The sequence below is a fragment of the Microcaecilia unicolor genome, chromosome 6, assembly GCF_901765095.1.
Source record: "Microcaecilia unicolor chromosome 6, aMicUni1.1, whole genome shotgun sequence".
Taxonomy (NCBI): Eukaryota; Metazoa; Chordata; class Amphibia; order Gymnophiona; family Siphonopidae; genus Microcaecilia; species Microcaecilia unicolor.
In genome coordinates this window covers 251749495-251770797 of record NC_044036.1, presented here as the reverse complement: position 1 = coordinate 251770797, position 21303 = coordinate 251749495, and the positions used below count along the sequence as shown (strand labels likewise).

At 43.4% G+C, this 21303-nt stretch overlaps 1 protein-coding gene across 2 annotated transcripts in view; it reads right to left on the bottom strand.

Annotated features, from left to right (window-relative positions):
- Positions 1 to 21303, bottom strand: part of LOC115472910 (collagen alpha-1(V) chain-like) — a 256126-nt gene that overhangs the window by 227487 nt on the left and 7336 nt on the right. For both annotated transcript variants that reach the window (XM_030207418.1, XM_030207419.1), the window contains exon 2: positions 5930 to 6036. The gene's annotated coding sequence lies outside the window, so the exon portion shown is untranslated. The remainder of the gene's footprint in view (positions 1 to 5929; positions 6037 to 21303) is intronic.

The following is a 21303-nucleotide window of genomic DNA, read 5'->3' as shown; positions in this document are numbered from 1 at the left end:
AGGTGTGAAAAGCAATCAACTAATTCCAAACTGTTTTGAACTGAAAAATGAACTTTAACTGATAAGCAGTAGCAGTGCTCTGAGTTTCTCGCTTTGTGTTTATTTTTGAGAAAGACTGTGTGTAGAAATGGGAGACATTTAAGTTTCCTGGAAGTTTTTCAAGCCTGCAGAAAGACAGACCCTCCACAGATTGTTTGTCCAGTGGTTGTTTCTAATCTGGAGAGGAAGAGTGAAGTGTGCCATCCTTTTAAACTATAGGCGGACTAACATTACAGAGGGCTGTACAATGAGAAAGAACTATCTCTGCTAAGGAGCATGGAGTGCTACTTTGTCCTTGGTGAAGTCAGACTGAAATCCTGGACTGGAATTACAATTGAGATTGCAGCAGGTTTTTTTTTTGTTATTGATGTTTGTTTTTGTGTTGTGGGGGCTTGCATTGTAACAGTCTCACATTCCAACACTGGAAAGGACTCCATCTCAGCTTCTACAAGCATCACAGCCAAGGGGTCATGCTACAATGTAAGTAGGTTTCATTGATGCTAAAGACGTTTGATGAGAAAAAAGGGTAGGAATTTCAAAAGATGACCAACAAGTAGTTCCTACTTGAGAATGATGATCATTTAAGGGTGGTATATGACTTAATGGAACTGGACAGGCTCTTGCTGAATTATCTATCTTATCAGTAAAAAATTTTGAAAGTGATTCCGCTGATGGTGATATCGAAGCTGTATTTACAGTTTGACATGATGTAAACTGTTTGTAAATAGAGAAGAGATCTTTCGATGGATTAGAGGATGTTTGAAGTTTTTGGCAATGAACTCTCTTTTTTTAGATGATAGTTAAAATCGTGGTATAGTCTACGGCATTTCTAATGAGACTCAAAAGATCTTGCTTTTCTCCATAATCTTTCAGCCTGATGATACTGGCATTTGATTTGTCATAAGGTAGATGAATACCAAGAATTTCTAGCAGTGTATCTACATTGATAAAAACATTCTAGGAGCAATCTTATCAAGACCATGGGACAGGGTAGAATGCCAAGAATCTATTTGGCCATCAAATGGCTTTTCCGAAAAAAGTAGCAATATTAACAAGTGAAGGAGAGAGTGATGGTAAATCAAGTTTGGAAAGGTCTCTAGACCAGTAACCGGAAGGTGGTGATTGGACTGCTGACAAAATTACATTGAGAGATGAAAAAGAATAAGGTAATGGTCAGACCAAGACAAGGATGAACAGGAGAAGTCTGATAAAAGCAAAGGGGGACTCTTGAAGAGTAAGAACAAGGTCCAGAGTGTGGCCGGCAGTGTGCATTGGAAAAGAAATCCATTGTTGTAATGAGAGATCAGAGAAGAATTCCCAAAAGAACCATGCTCTAGGGTGAGTAAGGTTATCTACATGAATGTTAAAATCCCCCAGAACCAGCAAATTAAGAAACTGTATTGTGGCTTCAGAGAGAGCTAGTCTGTCAGACTTCCAACCACCTGCTGAGAGAGACGGGGGGCAACAGAATAAGAGACATATAGAAGCGTAGCTATATCAGTTCAAATTATTAATAGTTAATAATTTGAATTGATATAGCTACGCTTCTATATGTCTCTGGATAGGAGAATGGCGATTCTTGAATTTTCAATTCGGATTTATAAATTATTGCCAGACCTGATACAAAGCAGACATCATAATGAAGGAGAGGCAGGAGTATAGATAGGTCTCTTCACCCGTCCTAACCCAAGTCTCTGTGAGACAGAAAGGGAACAATTGTTCTGAATTATCTGGTCCCGAATGAGAAAGGATTTAGAACAAACGGATCTACAGTTCAAAAGTCCAACTGGAATATCATAGCTGTTGAGGATGTGGAGCTGGGCAGTTGACAGGGCGACTTACAGTGAAATTGAGAGAGGACAGGTGGACAGCGTTCTTTCTTCCAAGAAGAATAAGGGCAACGGTCCCAAAGAACAGGTATTGGTAGGCAAAGGTCATGTTGACTACGAGAAGAAGTGGTACTCGCACAAAAACTCCAAGATAGAAGCAGAAAAAGAACCAGAAACGTTGCTCGTGTGGACTTCTTTGTTTTGAGGAACCAAATTAAAAAAAAAAGCAGTGGTGTAAAATCTTATTCGGAGTGCACCGGATCTGTGAGAGCAGAGATAGTCAGTGCCTTTAAATAGTGAAGAATAAAACTAAGGCCCAGAAGCAGATACAGACCCTATATTGAAGATTAGGCTTTTCCTATCCTTTCTTTTTGAAATATTTTCCTTCACCAACTTCACTACGTTACACTATGATCTCATAACCTGCTACAACCATCAAGTTCTAAGCACATAACACCAAGAAAAAGTGCATACTCCAGATAATTGTACAAAAATCCCAATCTAAATCTTAAGAAAGAACATCTATGAATTAGAAATATTTTCTGAAAGATAAGTCTTTAACAATTTCCTGAACTCAAAGAAGTGTTCTATATGCCTCAGGAAAGGAGGAAGAGAATTCCAGCAAGAAGCTGCCTGAAATGTCACTGAGGACTGGAAAGGACACGTGGAGGGGCATAATCGAACGGAAACGCCTATCTCCATGGGCGTTTATCTCCGAGAACGGGTCCGTGAAGGGACGGGCTGAACCGTATTTTCGAAAAATGTACGTTTTTGAGCTGGGCGTTTGTTTTTTTTTAGCGATAAAGGAAACTAAAAACACCCAGCTCAAAAACGTCCTAATCCGAGCCATTTGGTCGTGGGAGGGGCCAGGATTGGTAGTACACTGGCCCTCCTGATATGCCAGGACACCAACTGGGCACCCTATGTCAGTGCGGTGGACTTCAGAAAAAGCTCCCACATGCATAGCTCCCTTACCACGGGTGCTGAGCTCCCAACCCCCCTCCCCCAAAACCCACTACCCACAATGTACAACACTACCCATAGCTCTTAGGGGTGAAGGAGGCGCCTACATGTGGGTACAGTGGGTTTTGGAGGCCTCCCATTTACCAGCACAAGTGTTACAGGTGGGGGGGGGGGGGGGGGGGGGACAATGGGCTGGGGCCACCTGGCTGAAGTGCACTGCGGTACCCACTAAAAGTGTTCCAGGGACCTGCATTACATGCAGGCCTCTAGGACGTGTTGCTGCTGTATAAATTGGCACACCAGTTGACACCTGAAGACTAATCTCTCCGAAAACGTCCTTTATTGGAATAACCGCGTTTACTCACAGTTAACTGCAGATCAGAGGTTGTGCCCCACTGGCAACGAGTCTCCCTGGTACTGAGATTAACAGTAGGTCAGAGTTGGCAGAATGCTGTACAATGCCCTCTTTCAGCCACATTCAAGGTAAGAACTAAGTTCTGTAACGTGGCTAACACAGGAAAAGGAACTAAAACTGGCTTACAAAAATGGCCACTACCGCATGGACTACAACAGGAAACACAACAGGGCACACTCTGACCCAGTAGGCAGGGGGAAAAGCACCATGGGAGAAGAGCCTACCAACTACCAACATCGTGAGACTGTAACACAAGCTAATGAAATCACGGAGCCCAATACCCCTACACCCACCACAATGCAATGCTGATGTGACCCTGTACTGCACCTGAGAGCCACATCTGACCCAGGGAAAGGCTTGTGACAGGATCGAACACCTTCTGCTGTCATGGAGGTAGGTACGGCATTTGAAGCTGGCATACAGGCTGGAAAAAAAGATTGTAAAGTGGGGTTTTTTTGGTGGGAGGGGGTTAGTGACCACTGGGGGATGTCCGGGGAGGTCTGCTTCCCTCTCCATGTGGTCTAATTAGATGTAATAAAAATTGTCCTGTATTTCTTTAAACATGTATAGTCTGGAGGAAAGGAGAAACAGGGGTGATATGATACAGACGTTCAAATATTTGAAAGGTATTAATCTGCAAACGAACCTTTTCGGAGCTGCGGAAGGAGGCTGGTAGAACGAGGAGGACATGAAATGAGATTGAAGGGGGGCAGAATCAGAAAATGTCAGGAAGTATTTTTCATGGAGAGAGTGGTGGATGCTTGGAATGCCCTCCCGCGGGAGGTGGTGGAAATGAAAACGGTAACGTAATTCAACATGCGTGGGATAAGCATAAAGGAATCCTGTGCAGAAGGAATGGATCCTCAGGAGCTTAGTCGAGATTAGGTGGCAGAACCTGTGGTGGGAGGCAGGGCTGGTGGTTGGGAGGCAAGGATAATGCTGGGCAGACTTATACGGTCTGTGCCAGAGACGGTGGTGGGAGACGGGACTGGTGGTTGGGAGGCGGGGATAGTGCTGGGCAGACTTATACAGTCTGTGCCAGAGCGGTGGTGGGAGGCAGGGATAGTGCTGGGCAGACTTATACGGTCTGTGCAAGCGCCGGTGGCGGGAGGCGGGGCTGGTGGTTAGGAGGCTGGGGATAGTGCTGGGCAGACTTATACGGTCTGTGCCAGAGCCGGTGGTGGGAGGCAGGGATAGTGCTGGGCAGACTTATACGGTCTGTGCCAGAGCCGGTGGTTGGGAGGCGGGGTTGGTGGTTGGGAGGCGGGGATAGTGCTGGGCAGACTTATACGGTCTGTGTCAGAGCAGGTGGTGGGAGGCAGGGATAGTGCTGGGCAAAACTATATTTTTCTTCTAATACAGAGCACTTTATTCCTTGATTCACCAATATCATTTCAGAAAAATTAAATAAATAGATAGACTAAACATATGCATGTATGGAAACTTTCCAAACCACACAGGTTATCTTCTCCAGACATCATCTCTTTCATGACGATATCTGATGAACATACCTATGTGGTCTGGAAAGCTTCTGTTCAACATCATTGTTAATTCTTGATAGTCCAGTAGAAAGGCTGAATAATCCATTTCTCTCCAAGGCCTATAGGGCTACTAAGACTCTGTCCTTCTCAGCTAACAGAATCTGCCTAACTCTGGATAGCATAAATTGACCAGAAGAGGGCACTCCTGCACTACAACATCATGTCTCAAAGCAGAAAGGAATGGACCATCAGCTTGTAGAAGATCCCTCAGTCTTACACTTTAAGATGACAAGTCCAAATGTAAACAGGAAAAATAGGAAGAGAAGATGCACGATGGAAGCATATAAAAAGTCATTGATCACATAGACAAATATGCTTAATTTTGAAATCAGTTACTGCATAATGTATGTATGTATATGTATCAGGGCTTTTTTTCAGGTGGTACTCAGGGGCACTGAGTACTGCACCTTTTCTATTGCCTGCTAAAATTAACCCATTATCTCCAAGAATAATGAAGATCCCAGGCTCTGCACACCATGTGACTTTTCATAGATTCTATGACTGGGTTGCAGGGAGGGTCTAACTGTTGTGGAGTGGGTCCCTCAGTAATTAACCCATGCCTGAAGGACGGCTTAGCATTTTGTTTTTTTTGCTAGAAAAAACACACTGTGTATAACTGATTGCAAAATAAAATTATAGATATAGATGTATACACACATACATACAATGCTAGGACTGATATCAGAGGAATATATCTATAGGGCAGATACTGATTATTAGAGAAGAACTGAACAGGGGACTAAACCTATGGCATATAGCTATCAACAACCTCTATCTATTTAATCCATGACAATTTTTTGTTTCATTTGACCTAAATCTCATGTCTCATCTTTCCTGGGGGGGGGGGGGGGTAAGGGGTCTTGCTATTCTCTTCTGCTTCTTTATTCTAGCCAGAAACCACAGCAGAGATGCCACCTTCATGTAGCACTCTGTTTGTGTATGGTGAATCATGGGATGGGGTGGGTTATAAGACATGTCGTGATTGTCACTACTGATGCAAACTGAGCAGCAACTGATGTCGTTTGTATTTGTATTGATATGTATTTTATGTAACCTGCTTAGGTATAAGCGGGTTAGAATTTTTAAAAAATAATAAATATTTCATATAAACCTTAATGCATCTGGGATAAGAAGATACTCACTTCAGGTCCAGTTGGTCCAGCCTGACCTTTGGGTCCAGCAAACCCCATGAAACCTGCTTGACCATGAACTCCTGGAGGCCCCTTACTGCCTTGTATCCTTTGGGTCCCTGAAACATAAAAAAAAAATACAAGCTGGATTAGACAAATTGTATGCCTACGGTGTATGTTCTGCTTACACTGTGATAATTACTGATCTCATTTTAAAGAATAATATTTTTTTTCTTATGCTGTGTGGAATTTTGTACTTTCATAAGTGAGAAACAAAACAAAGCTCTATCAATAAGTGCAGTATGAGCAGTGATCCCACTTTCCATATAATGAGTTTTGTCAAAGCGCCCCTGCTATTCCAGTACTACAGTTAAACCCTTCTAGCAGGCCTCAATTTTTTTTTTTTTTTTTGTAATTAAGTCTAGGAGCCAGAGCCCAAAAACTGAGAAGCCAGAAGCCAGGACCTCTTTGCTGCTCCTTCTCTACCCTTTCATGTCTGTCTGTAGTGAATTATTTTTGGTAGGGAGAGGTGCAGAGGGGCCACAATCCCCTCCCAGATTAGCAATAGCTCTTTTCCAAACTGATTTACTAAAGCTCTTTTCCTGTTCTGTGTCTGTGGGCAAAGAAACTTCAGTAAGGCAGTCCTTAAGGTGCCTCTGCGTATCACTGGCAGAAACCAATAGTCTCTCTTCCCAAAGCATGCTGTCAGCTGTGTGATGGCAACACCTTAATAGGTGAAGCAAAGAAGCAATTGCCTCTTTTGTTTACATATCACCATGGTCCTGAGGACCCCACCAGTCTCTCTCTCACTCAGTACAGCTCCCCATGGCCTTCAGTATCTCTTCTCAAACCTTTCTAATTTTGCTATCTTTCTTGAGATACAGTGACCAGAACTGAATGCAATACTCAAGGTGAGATTGCACCATGGAGTGATAGAGGCATTATGTACCTGAATGTAACTCACCTTGAGCTACTACTGAGAAAGGTGTGAGCAAATCTAAATAAATAAATAAATTATAGTATTTTCTTCTTATTTACCATCCCTTTTCTAATAATTTCTAGCACCTTGTTGGCTTTTTTTGGCTGCCGCCAAACATTGGGCAGAAGATTTCAGCATATTGTCTGCAACACCATGTAGATTCTTTTGGGTGCTGACCCCCCCTCCCCCCCACCAAGGTGGACCCTAGCATCAGGTAACTATGATTTGGATTATTCTTCCCAGTGTGCATTACTTTGCATTTATCACATTAAAATTCATCTGCCATCTGGATGTCCAGTCTTCCAATTTCCTAAGGTCTTCCTTCAAATTTTCACATTCCAAATATGTTTTAACAACCTTAAATAGTTTTTGGGCTCATTTTGAAAGAGAAGGGCGCCCATTTTTCGACATAAATCGGGAGATGGGCGTCCTCCTCTCAGGGTCGCCACATCGGCATAATCGAAAGCCAATTTGGGTGCCTCAACGCTTTCCGTCGCGGGGACGACCACAGTTCCCAGGGGCGTGTCGGAAGCATAGCGAAGGCGGGAATGGGGCATGCTTAACACATGGGCGTGCTCGGCCATAATGGAAAAAGAAGGGCAATCCCTGACGAGCACTTGGCCGGACTTCACTTGGTCCATTTTTTCTTGCGACCAAGCCTCAAAAAGGTGCCCAAACTGACCAGATAACCACCAGAGGGAATCGGGGATGACCTCCCCTTACTCCCCAGTGGTCACTACACCCCTCCACCCTAAAAAAACTTTAAAATATTTTTTACCAGCCTCTGTGCCAGCGTCAAATGTCATACCCAGCTCCCTGACAAGCAGTATGCAGGTCCCTGGAACAGTTTAGTGGGTGCAGTGCACTTCAGGCAGGCGGACCCAGGCCCCCCCCCCCCCCCCCACCTGTTACACTTGTGGGGGTAAATGTGAGCCCTTCAAAACCTACTGTACCCACATGTAGGTGCCCCCTTAGGGCTATGGTAATGGTGTACAATTGTGGGGAGTGGGTTTTTGGGGGGGCTCAGCACCCAAGGTAAGGGAGCTAGCACCTGGGAGCAATTTATGAAGTCCACTGCAGTGCCCCCTAGGGTGCCCGGTTGGGTCCTGGAATGTCAAGGGGACCAGTGCACTACGAATGCTGGCTCCTCCCACAACCAAAGGGCTTGGATTTGGTCATTCTGAGATGGGAGTCCTCAGTTTTCCATATCGCCGAAAACTAGGGACGACATCTCTAAGGATGACGTCTCTAAGGCCAACCTAAATGTGGAGAATGGGCGCGTCCCGACTGTATTATCAAAACGAAAGATGGCCGCTCATCTTGTTTCGATAATTACGGTTTCCCCGCCCCTTCACCGGGACATCCTGTGAGGACGTCCTAAGGAAAACTTGGGCACCCCGTTCGATTATGCCCCTCCATATGTCATCTGCACATTTAATCACCTCACTCATCATTCTGATTTTCAGATCATTTCTAATATGTTAAATAGCACTGGTCCCAGTACAGATCCCTGCGGCACTCCACTATTCACCTTCCTCCATTGAAAGAAATGGCCATTTAACCCTAACCTGTTTTCTGTCTTAATAACCAGTTCCTAATCCATACCAGAACCTTGCCTCCTATCCCATGACTTTAATTTCCTCAGTAGTCTCTCATGAGGAACTTTATCAAAAGCTTTCTGAAAATCTAGATACACTTACGTGAACCGGCTCATCTTTATGACAACTTTATTCATGCCTTCCAAAAAAAATGAAACAAATTGGTGAGGTGAGGAAAGACTTGCCTTCAATTCTGATTTTGTGGAGAGGCCTTTTCATGTTTTGGGAGGAATCCGTCTTGTACTAGATACCCTTCCTTATGTTGACCTTTTTGGTGTATCCCTAATTTTATTGTGTTTTATGGGCATCAAATAAGACAAATTTTTGGACATTTCATATAGGCACCCCTGTTATTAAATCAGCCTTCCATCATGTAATGTAAGCACAGTTTTGTAATTACTGTCGGGTACACACCGGCAAGTACAAAAAAATGAAAATTTTTGCAGTTGCCAGAAATGGCAAGTGCTGAGGGAGGGAACTACCACAGGTCCGCTGTGGTAGCCCGGCAGTACTTCCCTTTTAGAGAGTGGTAAGCCCACGTTCGGCTTACTGCCGCTTCGTAAAAGGGCCCCTATGCTAGTTAGATGCGCTGTTACAGAATGGCACGTGGAGGGGCATAATCGAATGGGGACAACTATCTCTAAGGACGCCCATCTTTAAGGAAGTCCCGGCGAAGGGGAGGGGAAAACCGCTATTATCGCAACAATATGGGCGTCCATCTTTCGTTTCAATAATATGGTCGGGGACGCCCAAATCTCAAATTTAGGTCAACCTTAGAGATGGTCATCCCCATTTTTCGGTAATAATGGAAATCCAGGACGCATATCTCAAAAATGACCAAATCCAAGGCATATTGGTCATGGGAGGAGCCCAGCATTCATAGTGCACTGGTCCCCTTGACATGCCAGGACACCAACCGGGCACCCTAGAGGGCACTGCAGTGGACTTCACAAATTGCTTCCCAGGTGCATAGCTCCCTTACCCTCGGTGCTGAGCCCCCCAACCCCCCCCCCCCCAAAACCCACTCCCCATAACTGTACACCACTACCATAGCCCTAAGGGGTGAAGGGGGGCACCTTCATTTGGGTACAGTGGGTTTTCGGGTGGGTTTTGAAGGGCTCATATTTACCTCCAGAAGTGTAACAGGTGGGGGGGCTGGGCCTGGGTCTGCCTGCCTGAAGTGCACTGCAGTACCCACTCAAAACTGCTCCAGGGACCTGCATACTGCTGTGATGGAGCTGGATATGACATTTGAGGCTGGCATAGAGGCTGGCAAAAAATAAAAACAATTTTTTTAGGGTGGGAGGGGTTGGGGACCACTGGGGAGTTAAGGGGAGGTTATCCCCGATTCCCTCCGGTGGTCATCTGGTCAGTTTGGGCACCTTTTTGAGGCTTGGTCGTGAAAAAAATGGACCAAGTAAAGTCGACCAATGCTCGTCAGGGACGCCCTTTTTTCCATTATCGGCCGAGGACCACCATGTGTTAAGCCACACCCAGTCCCGCCTTCGCTATAGTGCCGACACGCCCCCATGAACTTTGGTCGTCCCTGCGACGGAGTGCAGTTGAGAATGCCCAAAATCGGCTTTCGATTATGCGATTTGGGTGACCCTGAGAGAAGGCGCCCAGTGGTGTGCTGGAGCCAGCTCGCACCGACTCGCAAGAGCCGGTTGTTACTTTGCTCGGCTCTTGCGAGCCGGGTTGTTGAATTGCGTGAGCCGGCTCTCTTCCTCCCTCCCAATCCAGTCCCGTACGTCAGCGACTACACGAATTCTTCGGGGTCGCTGCAAGCACTGACTCCCCACGCTGGCGCTGCAGGTTCGCATTTTAAAAATGGCCGCCGAGACTTCCAGAGGTGGCCTCGCGAGACTTCTTGCCGAAGTCTTGGAGGCCGCCCTTGTAAGTCTCGGCGGCCATTTTGAATCACGAACCTGCAGCGCCAGTGGGGGAGAGTCAGCGCTTGCAGCGACCCCGAAGAATTCGTGAAGTCCCTGACGTAAGGGACCGGATCCGGAGGGAGGGAGGGAGTTGAATTCGCCGAACTCAGGAGGGGGTGGCAGGGAGGAGAGAAGGGAGTCCGCTGGGCATTTGTGAATGGAGGGGAGGGGAGAGAAGGGTCGCTATAGGTGCATGCAGGGCAGGGCAGGGGAGAGGAGGGTCACTGCTGGACATGGGTGGATGGAGGGGCAGGGGACAGGAGGCTCGCTGGGTATAGGTGCATGCAGGGCAGGGCAGGGGACAGGAGGGTCACTGGACATGGGTGGATGGAGGGCAGGGGGACAGGAGGTGTCACTGGACATGGGTGGATGGAGGGCAGGGGAGAGGAGGGTCACTGGACATGGGTGGATGGAGGGCCGGGGAGAGGAGGGGAGAGAGAAGAAATGCTGGACCTGGATGGAGGGGAGAGAAGAGTGAGGAAGGAGATGAGATGAGGGAAAGGAGAGAGAGGAGAAAACTGCACATGGATGAAGAAATAGGCAGAAGCTGAGGACCAGAAATGAAGAAGAAGAAAGAAATAAATGGAAAGGAAGCCCTGGAACGGAAGTTAAGAGGACAGATAGCAGCAGAAATCGGATACTGGGCCAGCATGACCAGAAAAACAGTCACCAGACAACAAAGGTAGAAAAAAAATCATTTTATTTTCATTATAGTGTTTGGAATATGTTCACTTTGAAAATCAGGTGCTCAACATTAAAACTTTATATTTATTTACTTATTTATGGCATTTTATCCCACATTAAACATGAATTAGATTGGAACCTGGATCATTTAATTTTTTTTTCCTGGAGAGAGTAATGCATTGCCTCCCCCCCCCCCCCCCCCGGCTATAGCGAGCTCTGCAATTTTGGGGGGGGCGCAGAGGTGGACGGGGGGCACAGAGGTGGATTGGGGGGGGAGCGCCGAGGTGGACTGGGGAGAGAGCCTGTTGTTAAAAATTTACCCAGCACACCACTGAGGACGCCCATCTCCCTATTTGTGTCGGAAGATGGGCGCCCTTCTCTTTGAAAATGCCCCTGTTAGTCACCCCGCTGTCACTTTCACAGGTAATGCATACTTAAACATGTGACGGTATTCTGTACATTCCCGAGCTCAAGTGGCATATGAATATGGGCACCCTGTTACAGAATTGCCCTTCATGTGTGTACTTCTGTGTTTTTAAAAATATGCACATACTTTGCTACTTTGCCTGTGTTCCACCCAAACTTTGTCCCTAAAAGTACATGCACGTATTGTATAAAAGTAAGCACGCACTTTTCGTACTTGTACTTTTTGCATATGTGACTATTCAATTTTCTAAAAGCCCTTTACTGCATTTAAAACAGATGTAACATGCAGAATAAGTATTATAAAATTATCACAATGAAGGGTAATTTTATTATATGTCTGCAGGTATACACATAAGTTATACTCATTTTCCAAAGGGAAGTATATACATGCAATTCCTTTTAAAATTTACCCAGGGAAACTACACACACTCATTTACACCTGCTGTTTATTAGGCACAAACTGTCTGGTTTATTTTATGTACATACATGCATATTTTATAAAGCATGTGTATAAGCCGTAATCCCTCCCCAACCCATTCTCTGGAATGCCTCAACCAGATTGGATAAATTAAGCATATGCAGGTTGTATGTACATAAGTTACATAATATTTCCAAGCAACTTAATAAAAAGCTATTTTTGTTGAAATGCATTTTAATATTTCCGCCACAGCTATTCTTTCTCAGGAAATCTGTTTGTCCCTACTTATAAAGGCACACCGGGGACAATTCTATGTCTTGCACCAAGATATAGGCACCACAGCCGGGGCATTTTTAGCACCAGTTCTATAACGTCACTTAGGAGTGCCTAGCCACTATAGAAAACTAGTTCAAATTCACACTGGTGCACCCACTTACAAGTCAATGGCTGATGTAAGTTGGTGTCCATAACTGCACCATGCAACTGATAATGTTCTATAAGATGCACATGTTGTTTGGAGACACACCCATGGCCCTTCCATGCTCCACCCACCTGTACATTTCCTATGCAGTTATGTGCTAAGCAACTTTGGTGAATATTTTTATAGAATAGTGCCTAGCACCTGTGTGAGTAATTGCCAATTATTGGTGCCTCTGATGTGCATTCTATAACTAGGTATGCACTTGCCACCTGATAGTAGGCACCAAGTTATAGAATGAGGGGGACTGTCTATTCTGACATGTGTCATGTACTTAATCCCCAACAGGACTCTCCTTGCATAAAAAGTGAATGTAGTCTCTTCCTGTCCTTTTATACTTCTCCTAGGCACAGCCTGATGCTGTGGGTTGCCCTGATTGGCCCACTAGGAATGCACTCTGGCATGATTGGTTCTTAGAAATGAATTTCTTGGATAGGCTTTCTACTCATGGTTGAAGTTCCTATCTATCTTACTACTACTACTATTTAGCATTTCTATAGTGCTACAAGGCATACGCAGCGCTGCACAAACATAGAAGAAAGACAGTCCCTGCTCAAAGAGCTTACAATCTAATAGACAAAAAATAAAGTAAGCAAATCAAATCAATTAATGTGTACAGGAAGGAGGAGAGGAGGGTAGGTGGAGGCGAGTGGTTACAAGTGGTTACGAGTCAAAAGCAATGTTAAAGAGGTGGGCTTTCAGTCTAGATTTAAAGGTGGCCAAGGATGGGGCACGACGTATGGGCTCAGGAAGTTTATTCCAGGCGTAGGGTGCAGCGAGACAGAAGGCGCGAAGTCTGGAGTTGGCAGTAGTGGAGAAGGAACAGATAAGAAGGATTTATCCATGGAGCGGAGTGCACGGGAAGGGGTGTAGGAAGGACAAGTGTTGGAGAGATATTGGGGACCAGCAGAGTGAGTACATTTATAGGTTAGTAGAAGAAGTTTGAACAGGATGCGAAAACGGATAGGGAGCCAGTGAAGCGACTTGAGGAGAGGGGTTGTATGAGTAAAGCGACCCTGGCGGAAGACGAGAAGGGCAGCAGAGGTTTTGAACCGATTGGAGAGGTGACTAAGTGGGACGGCCAGCAAGAAGCAGATTGCAGGTAGTCTAAATGAGAGGGGACAAGAGTGTGGATGAGGGTTTGTGGTAGAGTGCTCGGAAAGAAGGGGCGGATATTACGGATGTTGTAAAAGAAGAAACGACAGTCTTGGCGGTCTGCTGGATATGAGCAGAGAAGGAGAGAGAAAAGTCAAAAGATGACCCCAAGGTTTCGAGCTGAGGAGACAGGGAGAGCCATCACAGAAATAGAAAACGGGGGGGAGTGGGGAGGTGGGTTTGGGGGGAAAAATGAGAGCTCGGTTTTAGTCACGTTAATTTCAGGTGGCATTGAGACTTCCAGACAGCAATGTCAGACAAGCACGCTGAAACTTTGGTTTGGATGCAAGGTGAGATATCAGGGATAGAAAGGTAGATTTGTGAGTCATCAGCATAGAGATGGTAGGAAAAGCCATGGGATGAGATTAATGAACCAAGGAAGAAGTGTAGATAGAAAAGAGGAGGAGACCAAGAACAGAACCCTGAGGTACGCCGACAGGCAGAGGGATAGAAGTAGAAGAAGAGGATCCACCAGAGTGAACACTAAAGGTGCAGAGGGAGAGGTAGGAAGAGAACCAGGAGAGCCCTGGATAGGCTTTCCTTGGGAACTGAGTGGTCTACTGATCTTTGGTGTCTGACTCTTATCTGCCTTCTGCATATGAACCTGCTCCTCCATTCCCTGACTTTGGTGTGTTTCCTGATTGTTGGAATGTATTGTATTTTACATGCATTGACTGTCACCTATTATTTCTCTGTGATTACTCTGTGACCTCTGATGTGAATTACTTAGAGAGGTCACACAGCTATGCAACTTCCTGTGGGGGTTAGACACAGCAGATGCAGCACATGGAGCCTCATGATCTCTCCTAACCTGAGAGGATCTATGGTGGTGTGAGCATCCATTACCATCTAAGCACATGGAAGGAGCTGATAATACAAATGTATAGTAATATGTATATATAAGCCTGTCTGATTATAATCTAACTACAAACTGTGAGTAACAGATGTTTTGTTACTTCAACTTTAAAGTGACTCAGCAGTGAATTATTCAGGGTGAATGAGAGAGAGATGAAGAAAGAAATTAACATTTCTAAAGCTGAAGCTGTGTGTACTAAAATCTGCTAGTTATTTACTACAAATAATCCAACAAAAGGGTTATGGGCCCAGGGCCAGGAATTGAAAAGAAGAGAATATTACCAGGCAGAAAAAAAGGCCACATTTTTCTCTTAAGTTTTAAAGGAAAGATTCAGTCTGTCTCTCTCTCCCCCCACACAGCAGACAGAAGGCTAAGAAAATGGCTGAGGGAAGAAATTCACCATTGTTCTATTCTCTCAAGGTGCCTAGATTAACTGAGTTTTAATTATCAGAAGTGGGAACTAAGATTCATATGTCTCCTTCGAGCAAAGGATTAAATATATGCTTAGACCAAGACAGAACAGCTGAAAATATGGCTGAATGGGACAATGCAAACTATTATGTGAAGTGCATGCTTTTGGAAGCTCTCTCAGAGAAACAAAGCCATATTAGTGGAGGGAAAAGATACACCTAAGGACATTTTATATAAAATGAGAACTATGTATGCAACTACATATGCAAAGCAGCAACCAATTTGGTTAGCAGAGTGAATGAAACCAAATTAAGGGATAAAAGTAAATGTAATGATCACATTATGCATCTTATGTCTTCATTTCAAAAGTTAGAACTTTCTGGAATTCCCATGTGTGATGCATTGAAAAGAGCATTTCTTTTACCTCACTATCAAAGAAGTTTGATGTTTTTAGGTCTGTAAATGAGGCCATTGAAGGGCAATCTTTTGAACAGGCAACATCAAACTAAGGCAGGAATGCATAATAAATGATTCTGAGGAGATGTGTTCTCAAAGCAAGTCAGAGAGAAATGAAACAAATTTCTTGGCAAAGAACAGAGGAAGGCGGAGCTATGGGAAAACTCCACCCAAGGGCAAGCTGATTTGCTACTCATGTGGAAAGGAGGGACATGTATCTAAATGGTGTAAGGAAACACAAAACACTCCCTCTAGCTCACCTAAGCCAATGGAACTAAAGAATTTTCAAACCAGGAAATGTATGAAGGACAAAGATAAACACAAGGGCTTTCTAATGGCAGAAAATCTTTGACTATGGTAAATAATAATTCAAATGAAAGTACTTGGATTTTGGATTCGGGGAGCACATGCCATTTAACCAATTGTAAGAATTTCTTTCAGGAATGTGTCCAGAGGAAGGTATTCTTAAACTGCAAACGCAGGGACTGCTAAGATCCAAGCAAAGGTATTGGATTCTTAAAATGCAAAGTGTCTAATGAAGTTAAAGAAATTCCTGTAAGTGATGTCTTGTATATTCCCCAAGCAGTTTGCAATATGCTTAGTGTATCTACATTAGATAAGAAGGGATTTGTGATTCATTTTGAAAACAGTAAGTGCACAATCTCTAAAAATGATGAAGTGTATGCTGAAGCTTTTATGCATAATGATGTTTATAAGCTGAGCATTTCAGGTGAAGCCTCACATATGGCGCAAGTAAGGAAGAATGATGGTAAATGTAGTCCGGAAATCTGGCACCGCCGCCTGGGACATCGTGATTCTAAGGTGATCCAGGATCTTTACAGTAAGCAACTAGCCACTGGCATTCAGATAAGTACAGATGCTGGTAAAATGGAGAAATGCATAGACTGTGTTACTCAAAAAGGTGTGAGACCCTCATTTCCTGCATACACAGGAAATAGGAGTAATAAAGTGCTGGACTTAATACACAGTGACTTATGTGGACCGTTTAATATCCCATCATTGGGAAATAACAGATTTGTGCTAATATTCTTGGATGATTTCTCTAGATATTGTGTGGCCCATTTGCTGAAAGAAAAGTCAAGTCACAGACATGCTGAAAGAAATACGTAGCCATGGTGAGCAATAATTGAAAGAAAACCAAGGTTCTTCAGACCGACAATGGTGGTGAGTTCACTTCACAAGCATGTGCACATTTCTAGAACAAGAAGGCATTCAGCATATCACAACAGTAGCTTATACACCAGAGCAAAATTCTGTTGCAGAGAGAAAATTTAGGTCACTTGTGGAAATGACCAGATGTATGCTGTCAGATAGCAATCTCCCTAAAGACTATGGGGGGAAGCCATTCTCACAGCAGTGTACCTACAAAATAGAATGCCAACTAAAGGCGCTGAGCGCACACCACATGAGACATGGCATGGTAGGAAGCCAAACCTGTCACACATAAGAACATTTGGAAGTACACGCATATGCTCATGTACCAAAGCAAAGAAGGCATAAGCTGGATTCCACAACAGAAAGGGGCATTTTAGTTGGCTATACTCCAGGACACAAAGGATATAGAATTTTGAATCTGAAAACTGGCATTGTTGGCATAAGACATGTTACATATTTTGATGAAAACAAGAGGGTTGATAAAGGCTGGATTATCCCAGATGAGCCTTATCATCCAGAATATGAAACTAGAACCATAATAGACATGCCAGTGTATATAAATGCCATACCAAGGCAGATGTCTGAAAGCAACTCATCTGTATCTAACGAGGAACAGGCAGAGGAAACAGACACAGAAAGGATCATTGAAGAAGACAGTACAGTTGGAGAAGGGGAATCAATTGGAGAAGAACTCTCAGATTTAGAGGATGCGGAAAGGTCAGACCAACCTGTTGTCAGACGCTCATCCAGGGAAAACAAAGGTGTTCCACCCCCAAGACTGTCTTACCTAACAAAGTCAGCAGAAGCTCAAGAGCCCTTAACATGGGATGAGATTGAGAAAATGCCAGCAGAAGAAGCTGCTGAATGGCATAAAGCTGCACAAGAAGAAATTGATGCATTGGATAAAAATAATACTTGGATTCTTACAAAATACCTCCTGGCAAGAAAGCTATAGGATGCAAATGGGTATTCAAGTTAAAAAGGAATGCACAAGGAAAAGTGGAAAGGTATAAAGCCAGATTAGTGGCAAAGGGATATCTTCAAAATATGGAGAAGATTTTGATGAAGTGTTTGCACCTGTAGTGAAACACACGACAATCAGAACACTTCTGAGCATTGCAGTCTCAAAAGGCATGCAAGTCAACCACATTGATGTGAAAACAGCATTTCTTCACGGAGATATAACTGAAGACTTGTACATGGAACAACCAACAGGTTTCATAAATACAAAACAAAGACAGCTAGTGTGTAAATTAAACAAGGTCTTTATGGATTAAAGCAAAGTGCGAAATGTTGGAATGAAAAATTGCATGAAATATTGACAATTAGGATTTAAGCAAGGTGAAGCAGATAAATGCTTGTACACTAGGTGCACAAATGGACAATATGCATACATTTTAGCTTTTGTTGATGATCTGCTCATTGCAAGCAAAAGTGAGCAAGAGTACAAGGACATTGTAAAGTGTTTAAACCACAATGTTGAGATAAAAGAACTTGGTAATGTGTCATACTATCTTGGTATAGAAATGAGAACAAAATGATGGTTCTTATCTTCTAAGCCAGAAGCAGAAAATAAATGAGCTTATTGAAAGTTTAGGTATGCAAGATGCCCAAGTTGTAAGCACTCCCATGATCACTGATTTTCTGAAGGATGAAACAGTAAGAGAACCTTTACCAGATAACATCCAATATAGATCAGCCATAGGTAAGCTTTTATATCTAGCTACCACATACAGGGCTGATATAGCAAATGCAGTAGGAATTTTGAGCAGAAGGGTCAGCTCACCTACCAAATCAGATTGGACTGCAGTTAAAAGGATGGTAAGGTATTTAAAGGGTACCATTGATTGTAAATTAAAGATTTCAGCCAATAGTAATCCAAAACTAATATGTTACTGTGATCAGATTGGGCAGGGGATCATTCTGATTATAAATCCACAAGTGGATATGTGTTTATGTATGGAAATGTACAAATTTCATGGGCCAGTCATAAACAAAGTATTGTGAGTTTGTCTTCTACAGAAGCTGAATACGTGGCCGTATCGGAAGCGTGCAGAGAACTGATGTGGATTGAAAAACTTTTGCTGGATTTTGGAATAGCTGAACAGAAACCAATCCAGATAATGGAAGATAATCAGAGCTGCATCCGACTGTCACAGAATGACAAGGTTCAGTCACGCACCAAGCACATCGCAACGAAATACCACAACGTGCGAGAGTTGGCGAAAAGAAGGGGTCATCAGTCTACACTATTGTCACACCAGTGAGATGACAGCTGACATCATGACCAAACCGTTACCCAGAGAACATTTGTGAATCTGCGTATAAAGCTTGGACTTTGTATGAATAAATAATTGCATGACAGTTATGCATGAGAAGGGGTTTGTTGGAATGTATTGTATTTTACATGCATTGACTGTCACCTATTATTTCTCTGTGATTACTCTGTGACCTCTGATGTGAATTACTTAGAGAGGTCACACAGCTATGCAACTTCCTGTGGGGGTTAGACCCAGCAGATGCAGCACATGGAGCTCATGATCTCTCCTAACCTGAGAGGATCTATGGTGGTGTGAGCATCCATTACCATCTAAGCACATGGAAGGAGCTGATAATACAAATGTATAGTAATATGTATATATAAGCCTGTCTGATTATAATCTAACTACAAACTGTGAGTAAACAGATGTTTTGTTACTTCAACTTTAAAGTGACTCAGCAGTGAATTATTCAGGGGTGAATGAGAGAGAGATGAAGAAAGAAATTAACATTTCTAAAGCTGAAGCTGTGTGTACTAAAATCTGCTAGTTATTTACTACAAATAATCCAACACTAATCACTCATCTGTCTCCTTTCTTTGCATTCTGCAAAGTGCCCTGTTAGTCTGACCATGGTGTTCCTGTGCCCCGGCCATCGCCTACCTCTTTGTCTGTCTCTGTGGGAAACACCGTAGGCTTATGCTCCAAGTCCTGGCAGCCTCTAAATACTAGAAGGCTCAAATAAAGGGAAAATGGGGCTGTTATAGGTGAAAACGCATGACCTAGGTACAGGGCCCTTAGTGTTCCTCGTATTGGTTGACCCAGTCGTAAGAGAATATAAGCAAGATCATATTCACTTGTCTTGACCATGTGAGCAGTTATTTTTTGATGAATGCACAATATCTAACTACAAATGAGCAGATGCAGAAATATAAATTCTCACTCTGCTAGAAATAAGTGCAAAAATGGCTGAGAGGAGTGTATAAATTACTGGTTGTTTTTGATCATCCATTTGGCTCCCTTTTGATAAAACTAAATTTCTTATCTACAGCATCCCTGGCCAGTTGAAGTAAAGCACCCCTTAGTGTTTTTGCATTACCTTAATCCTGATCTATTCCCGATTAGAAATCACCACATATTTTTGCAGTGTAGTGTAACAACTTCCTATGACTACAAATGTAGTCTGAAATTGTGCAGGCTTTAAGAGAGAAAATACCACAGTGACTGGTTTCTATGGAAGTGTTTGCAAAGCCTTCAATATTTTATGTCTTAGGAAGCCCAGTGGTCCTCTTGTCAGTGAGGTGTGAGAGCTGCTGGGGTCTTAGATACGATGAGGTAAAAACCTCAGAGCAGCTGCGTGCTAAATAGAGAGCAGATATGGTATCCTGAAAAGACTTCACACCCTTGTACATATTTCACAATCTGTCTAAACTTTTGTGCAAAATGAATTAAAGCAGTCACTGTATAAATAGTGCATCTGAAGTGAAGCATGTCTGAGTGATGCCTACCCATTTCCCTACTTCAGATGCATGCAAAAACGGATCCTAGTTTAACCTAACCTGTGGTAATGTCAATGTTGTAAGAAAGCAAAATGACATCTCCGTGATTCAGAGGAAGTACTACTACTAATCATTTCTATAGTGCTATTAGACGTACGCAGAACTGTACACATTATATGCCGGTGCTTTCTCTGTACCTAGAGGGCTCACAATCTAAGTTTTTTGTACCTGGATAATGGAGGGTTAAGTGACTTTGCCCAAGGTCACAAGGAGCAGCAGTGGGAATTGAACCCAAGTTGCTAGGATCAAAGCCCACTCCTCCCAGTTTGTCCACATCTTATTTATTTTTCATTAGATCATGAGTATTTTTTTTCTTTAAACTTCATGTCTATATAGTGCTGAGTAAACTGATTATGCTCTACAGGCGTTACCTGACTTCTAGTGGGTGAATCTGGGACACCTGCAGTTCATTTGAGGGGAGGGATGGTTGTCTAGTGGAAATGTATAGCAGCTACACATACCACTAAATATTAAATTCAATACAAAGGTCTCAAGGCTGGCAAATATACCCTATACAGAAGGGAATATGCACCAAAAAAGTTTCTAATCACTCATCAAAATCTAGATTTTATCACTGTGTAAATTCTGTGTGGGAGGCACCAGGGCCATAGCAAGTTATAATAGCACCTGTGCAACACATCCACCGAGGCACCCCCCTGCGCCCCTGAGCATCTATCCCCATCCTGAAGACCCTGGGCTAGATTTATCATATTTGCCGTTACAAAAAAAGAGCTAAATCTGAAAAAAAAAAAAAGCCCAGCTTCCCACTGTACAAAACATACACTTTGCTATAAGAGCTGGCTTTAAAATCACAGACCTCAACAGCGACTCATTTCAAAGAGCCAGACAAACACTTGGCTCACTTGCCTCCTCACTGGTCTGTATAGACTTCTATAGTTCCTTTGATTATATTTATTTACTTCTCTTCATACTTTTGTATTTCTTTTGGAAAAATATTTTATATTTTACTTTAAAATAAGCAAAGATAGCTAGACTTA